General features: G+C 39.5%; 2 protein-coding genes across 5 annotated transcripts in view; one reads left to right on the top strand and one right to left on the bottom strand.

The window, feature by feature from the left end:
- LOC128028897 (protein odd-skipped-related 2-like) overlaps window positions 1–7,500 on the top strand; it is a 62,825-nt gene that overhangs the window by 2,723 nt on the left and 52,602 nt on the right. For 2 of the 4 annotated variants that reach the window (XM_052616221.1, XM_052616218.1), the window contains exon 4: window positions 1–731. This exon is cut by the window's left edge. The exons of the other annotated variants lie outside the window; for them this stretch is intronic. The gene's annotated coding sequence lies outside the window, so the exon portion shown is untranslated. Of the gene's footprint in view, window positions 732–7,500 lie in introns of those variants that run through there. 4 annotated transcript variants of the gene reach the window in all.
- LOC128028896 (serum response factor-like) overlaps window positions 1–7,500 on the bottom strand; it is a 190,813-nt gene that overhangs the window by 163,334 nt on the left and 19,979 nt on the right. The window lies entirely within an intron of this gene.

The following is a 7,500-nucleotide window of genomic DNA, read 5'->3' as shown; positions in this document are numbered from 1 at the left end:
TCTCGACACTCTGTTCAGGCGGACTCATGTTTGATGGACTCGCTTGCACCCAAACAGACTCTGTGAACTCATGTAAATAAAGTTTTTATTGTTATTTTTATTATCACCTGCATCTGAACTCAACGCGTTTCGATCTGTGTTCACATCTGGGAGAATTCATCGTGTAAATAAAGCGGCTGATCTCCTCACACGAGCACAGGATTAATCCACTATATTTGAGTCAAAGACAATAAAATATGATTAAGAAGAGACGGACACAATTCTGCTTTAATAAAAGAGCTATCTTTTTTCAAACGGCGACTGGACTTTTGTGTAAAAAAAACAAACTTCAAATGTTCCCCTTTTTACATTTTGTAATAATAATCTTTTATTTTATTAGAATTAAATGTCCCGACATGGTTATATAATTTTAATAATTATATATATATATATATATATATATATATATATATATATATATATATATATATATGAATGTCAGCAGTGTCCTGCAGAACTATTGGCTGCTGAGCTTTCAGACGAATAGAACATTTACAATAAAAACTATCAATGTGTACAAATATTGTATTATAATATACTATAATATTTAGCTGTCTGGACTTTCTGTGTTAGTTACATCACTAAAAGTGTAACTGTCGATTTAATTTAGTTTTCTTTGCATGTGAACTGAACTACTGTGGAGTTTGGCTTCGAGATGATTTCTGCTGTTTGAGCCGATCATTAAACAGAAAACAAACAAACATTGATCAAATCTCTCATTTAAGGTGTAAAGTGGACAGACAGTACAAACATATTCATGCTTTCATCTAAAAAAATACAATGTGAATAAATATATTGTGTAGCCTAAATAGTTCACTATATAAATATAATTGTTATTCTATTTAAAAAAGTGAATAATGTGGAAAGCAAAGCTGCAGAAACGGAAAAAGAAGACGGACGTGTTTTGGAAGATCGTTAGAAAAGGCACATCGAAAAAAAAAAAAGGTAGGCTAATCTTGAACATCGTAAATATAATAAATCATCAGTGGCACGGGTAAATTATGAGCCCGTAAAATTAAACTCTTGAAATGAATAGCACATTAATTTGTAGAGCTCTTCTGATCCTTTCGAATAAACGACGCAATCGGGTAATCCTATAAATACAACACGAAGACGAACTATTTTGGAACAGGAAACTGAAATGATTCCCATCAAAGGCCTGTGATAAAATATTCCACAAAGACAAATCTCAAAGGAAGAAGACAAAAATAGAGCAAATCTGAATGAACTGTTTTAAATAGACTCCGATCATGTAACACACGATTCCGTGGGAAAATAATGTGCATTTATTGATTATGACTGTAAATCAACGGACAGTATTTGTAAATCATCTAATAATGGGGAGTTAGTGTTTATGATGATAATAACAAGTAGCTATCATTATATTAAGTAGGCTACATATTGTCAGTATTTACTAATACAGTAGAAGCGTGTCTATAGTCAGTGTATTGTCAGTATTTACAGATTAAAGTGTATATTTAAGCTAATAAACACAAACAGTTTATTTCAGTCTCGCATCTCTTCATTTATCTCTCAATAAAGAGTAAAGCCTCAAACTAAAGCGTTCACACAGATCCTGATTAATAACGCACTGTCAGTGTCTAAATAACAATTATTAATATATGCTCGGTGTTTAGAAAGAGTGATATTTAATGGATCGTGATAATTAGGGTCCATTCATGCAGAACGCGAAACGCAGGTAACATTAATGATAAAACTTAAAGTTTAAAGACTTAATTAAACTTTTTATGTCCGTCGGTCATCTAAGCATTGTCGTTTGTATTTGAAAGAAACTGACAAAAATGTTATTTAACTCAAACTGCTATGACGCGAGCGCTCACGTCTGCTTCGCGTCAGCCCTGTGCCGGAAGTGACGTATCGACGCTGAGGCGTTGTGTATGCGGAAGTGATGGACGCTGCTTGTGTTTGTGTTTCTGTAGGAGTCTGACGCGTCGGTGAAGCTGTAAGTGTTTATGTGTTTGTGAGTGTGTGACACGAGTGTGTCGTGTGATGTTCATGTTGATAATGACAGCTTTAGAAACAGCGATAAACCTGAGCTTAAGAGTGTCGGTGAGGAAAGTAAACACAGTGATGCGCGAATGCAGTAATCGCTCTCTCACTCAGTCAAATCAAGGCCCACGCTTTAATAACTTCTGAACAAAGCCTCTAATAACTTGTAATACAATATGTGTTTTTGGCACAGTTCGTGTTTTTAATTTCTGTCAGAAATCTGTAATGTTTCACGCGGGTTGCTGTCATTTTCAGCTGAATTCTCTCTTTAACTTCTTTAGCAGACACAGGGATATCAAAATACACAGCTCGAAGAAATTTAAAGTAATGATTAAAAATAAGAACACATAAAATGGTTGAAGAGCTAAAATTAATTAAAAAGTGAACGATTTTAATGACTGTCCTGATGGAGGAGTGAGCGTTATAACTCTTACACTTTAAAGTGAATTTACTGAAATGATACCAGAAGAACAGGTACCCAATATCACGAATTAATTCACAATATGCACACATTCAATCTTAATCTTTTGTGTAATATGCTGAAAACTGGCATTTAAAGTTTCTTGTCTGGTCTAAGAATTACATTGCATGAATTACGTATATATATATATATATATATATATATATATATATATATATATATATATATTATATATAATTATTTTTTTATTTAAAACGGCGGAATTTGTCAAAAGTTGAGTAGTTTCGCTTAATATTACAGTCGGTTATTTCAGATTATTATGTAAAACTAAAAATATTAATCTTACATCACGCGCTTTGACCGTTAAATCTGAAGCGTCAGTATAACCCCGCCCCTTTAATTTGATTGGCCACATCAGTCATTTTGACAGTGACGAGCGGTGTCAGAGACTGAGGCAGAAACTACATCAAAGTACAGTTAACATTTGCTAATAACAGGTGAACTAGAAGAGTCCTCTGCTCAATCTGACCGGTGCTGCAGACTGGAATTAAACCACACCGTAGTTTGGTCTGGTCAGAGGAGAACTGATGTCACCAAGGAGCTTTGGTCTTGTTTAGTTGGGGACACTGGACTGATTGCACAGACACTATTGAAGAGAGCTGAACTGGATGATGAATTACTGAATCATAAATGATCTGACTCTGTTACTGTCTTCTTGCTTTACTGACAATCTGTTTTCCTGTGTGACTCTGAAAAGCTGCTTTGACACGATCAGTGTTGTATAAAGCACTATATAAATAAAGTTTATATATATATATATATATATATATATATATATATATATATATATATATATGCTCAGACTTTTATTATGTACACCTGGAGACCTCAGTGTTACAGCACCTGCTGCTCAGATCTGTTCAGATAAAGTTCATTATCATTCATACGTTCTGTTGAATATTCTGAGTGGAGGAAAGCTGATCAGTGCTTTCAGAGATGATCTATTAGAAATCAAGATTCATTTCTACAGTTATATAACTCTCTCTTTGTGTGTGTCTCTCTCTCTCTGTGTGTGTGTGTGTGTGTGTGTGTGTGTGTGTGTGTCTCTCTCTCTCTGTGTGTGTGTGTCTCTCTCTGTGTGTGTGTGTGTGTGTGTGTGTGTGTGTCTCTCTCTCTCTGTGTGTGTGTGTGTGTGTCTCTCTGTGTGTGTGTGTGTGTGTGTGTGTGTCTCTCTCTCTCTGTGTGTGTGTGTGTGTCTCTCTCTCTCTCTCTCTCTCTCTCTCTCTCTCTCTCTCTCTCTCTCTCTCTGTGTGTGTGTGTGTGTGTGTGTGTGTGTGTGCAGGTGTGACGGGATGTCAGGATGCTGGAGTCCTATGTTTCTCCTCTCTTGATGAGTTATGTGAACCGCTACATTAAGAACCTGAAGCCGTCGGACCTGCAGCTGTCGTTATGGGGAGGAGACGTGGTTCTGAGCAAACTGGACCTGAGACTGGACGTTCTGGAGCAGGTGAGAGACCGTCACAGCATCAACCACAGCTTTCCTTCTGTCTGCCTTTTCTGAAGGAGCTTTACTGCATTTTAAAACATGGCGGCACTTCTGGTTTGGGGATCTGCCACCCAGAAGGACTGAAACAAATCATTCTGACTGAAGGATCTGGACATTTTCCATCACACTTTATATGTATTCCTCTGGAAAATAATGTACTGCCAGAACATCTGAGACATCTGTAATATCTAGATCTGTGCTGATCCCATACTGAGGATACTCAGGATCAGTATCTATAGTAAGATCAGGTTTCCAGATCCCATATAGTGCGTAACCTATTCTGTGTGATTGTGAAGCTGTTCCATAGTTTAATGTGAGGTACAGATCAATATTTATCTCTCTGTCATCCTTGGTTCAAACTGTGTTGTGTTCAGTTACGACAGTCAAAACGAGGAAACTCTGGAAGGTGATTCTCTGTTCCTATTATTATTCTTGATCTGTAGAGAAACACCAGAGGTTTTGCATGAAAGGACTTTATCTAGCTGGAGTTTAGTGCTGTTTCTAAAGCATGAAACCTTCTACCGTGTGTCGGTTAGAGATCACTACACCAGAGTACAGAGCACTGTGAGTTGTGCTTCATGCACACAGTGACTAAAAACTGTTAAAAGAAAAGGCTCTAAACTCTCACACAGCTATAATATACTACACATCAGAATCATCTCTGTGCAGATCTGTGCTGTGTCTCTGTGATGCTTCAAGCTCATCATTCTGCGCTCAGGATGTGCAGAAGTGCTCTGTGCCGCTCTTTAGTGGAGACTTCCATGTTAGAATACTCTTGCCAATGAAAGATTATTAACATCCTTTCTTGTTGTCTAATCGACCATATGCTGCTTACTCATTACTTTTTTGCTACTGAATGATCCACTAACCTAGTTTATAATAGTATTTATGTCATATATTATGATTATATATTTATTAATGTACAGTGAAGTTGTCTATATGTGTTAGATTGTGTTTAACACTCAGAAGAGAGATGATCAGGTGCACACACAGATGGTTTGGGTGTCTAGTAATATCTCCTGAGATTTCAGTCATGGTTTACTGGAAGTAGTTTGTTCGTGTAAGTTTCCTTTCAGTGTGTGATGGTTGAAGGTTTGGAGAGTAACGTCACATCTTTGTGTTTCGTTTTTGAAAATGTTTATCATTGCATTCATAGACTTGCATTTGAATAAGCAACAGCTTGGAAACAGTTGCTAAGGTAGGATTGGTCAGTAGTAAAGGGTCAGTTGATTCTGAAATCATTCTGCATCAGTTTACAAAAAATAAATAATCATATTCAGAATGAGTATGGATCAAACTTTAATCTGCCTGGACATTTAGTGTAAATCAACCGCTAACATGAACTTTATCTCCGCTGCGTGACTGTGAACAGACTTGAACACAGCCCACATTTATCTATTTTTTAAACTTGAAATGAGTCCTCGAGTGTTGTCATGTTGTTTCTTCAGAGCGGTCAGTGTTTCTGAAGTGGATGTTTGTGGATGTTTCTCAGCTCTCACATACAGATTTCTTTTCTTTCATAGTTCTTATTTGGGCAACACTGAGCTCTTGCAGTTGTAATATCTGGAAGGGATCAGTGTGTCATGTTGTGTGAATGTTTGGCTCCGCACACACTCTCTGAGTTAGATTCAGGATATTATTAGAAGCAGCTTGCGTCGTCCCGAGCGGGAGTTAAACTTTCTCTAGTGATCTTCAATTAAAGCCACTCCGGAATCCTGTCAGGACGCCTCGGGAAGCGTTTGAAGCTGTTGTGAATTGGTTCTGTTTGATTGTGAGTGTTGAATTGCTGACGTCTGGTGTGTGTGTGTGTGTGTGTGTGTTTGCAGGAGCTCAAGCTGCCCTTCACCTTCCTGAGCGGCCACATCCACGAGCTGCGCATCCACGTGCCCTGGACCAAACTGAGCTCGGAGCCCGTGGTCATCACCATCAACACCATGGAGTGCATCCTCAAGCTCCGGGACGGGGTCACGGTCAGTGTCTGAATGAGATCTCGAGTCTGAGATACACACGGCTGAAGCTCAGAGCGAGTGTGAGTTTGTGTTTGGCCGAGGTTCATGTGTTAAAGCTCTGATCTGTGATACCTGTGTGAGCATGTTTCATGTAAATCTAATAGACCTGAGTCAGAGATGCCATATTTAATTTAAAATGCTTTAGACGAGTGTGCAGCACTGTAACTGCATCTGTAAGACAGCAGAGGTTTGAAAGTATAATCACATGAGTCTGTGACGGAATCACTCAGCAATCCTGACTAACGTCATATTCAGTTGCTCACTGAGTCAACCTCGTGGCCTTCACGTGATGTTTGCACAGAAAGGCATGTGAAGTGACGATCCGTGAAGCTGTTTGCATGCAGTGAGTAACAAAGCCAGCGGTTCCTTCATCCAGAGCAGTTTCAGCAGCACTGAAGGTGATTGAGACACTTCACAGATCTAATACTGAAGAGTTCACCTCAAAGAAATATCCCGTGTTTGTGCAGAGCTTTAGTGTAGAAACTCATGGAGATTTCTGTCTGTGCTAATCGACAGCACGTCACTGACCCGACGCTGGAGAAGACGTGTGGTGTTGGTTGGCGAGAGGTGCATGATGGGCCTGGTGTTTGAGTCCAGATGGCCAGTTAGAAACACGTTTAGCAGGGAAGTCAATTAGAGCTGATTATAGCAGCTTCTGCAGAATAGATCTGGAACATGTGTGTGTTTCGCTGCACTAATATCACCCAGCGCTGCAGCTACCGCCGGCTGCGTGTTTCTGCCATGTGGAATCCAGTCGGGACGGTTCTGTTTAATTCCCAAACAGGTATTTGTTGCAGATGTGTTTCACAGAGCCGTCCTGTTCAGAAAGAACTTTTGGAAAATTGCAAATGACGTTCAGACAAATGATGTGCTGGTAAAGTTCGGCCCGGAGAGACCCGAAACCAGACGCAGCGCAGAGACGAGAAACCCTGACCGATTCAGTTCAGACATGAGACATTCTTCATCACATGTTTGCACATAAACCGATTCCATTCAAATAAAATAAATTCACAGAAAAAACAAAAGAAAGAAAGAGTCTGTTGAATCAAAGAATCAAAGTTCAGCTGCAGGTGAGAGAGAGAGAGTGTCGTCTGTGTGTGTGTGTGTGTGTGTCTCAGGTGATGTGTGTGTGTGTGTGTGTCTCTCAGGTGATGTGTCTGTGTGTGTGTGTGTGTGTGTCTCTCAGGTGATGTGTGTGTGTGTGTCTCTCAGGTGATGTGTGTGTGTGTGTGTGTGTGTGTGTCTCTCAGGTGATGTGTGTGTGTGTCTCTCAGGTGATGTGTGTGTGTGTGTGTGTGTGTGTGTCTCAGGTGATGTGTGTGTCTCAGGTGATGTGTGTGTGTGTGTGTGTGTGTCTCAGGTGATGTGTGTGTGTGTGTGTGTGTGTGTGTGTCTCAGGTGATGTGTGTGTGTGTGTGTGTCTCTCAGGTGATGTGTGTGTGTGTGTGTCTCTCAGGTGATGTGTGTGTGTGTGT

Source organism: Carassius gibelio, chromosome A15 (assembly GCF_023724105.1).
Source record: "Carassius gibelio isolate Cgi1373 ecotype wild population from Czech Republic chromosome A15, carGib1.2-hapl.c, whole genome shotgun sequence".
NCBI classification, from domain to species: Eukaryota; Metazoa; Chordata; class Actinopteri; order Cypriniformes; family Cyprinidae; genus Carassius; species Carassius gibelio.
This window is presented reverse-complemented; position numbering and strand designations above follow the sequence as displayed.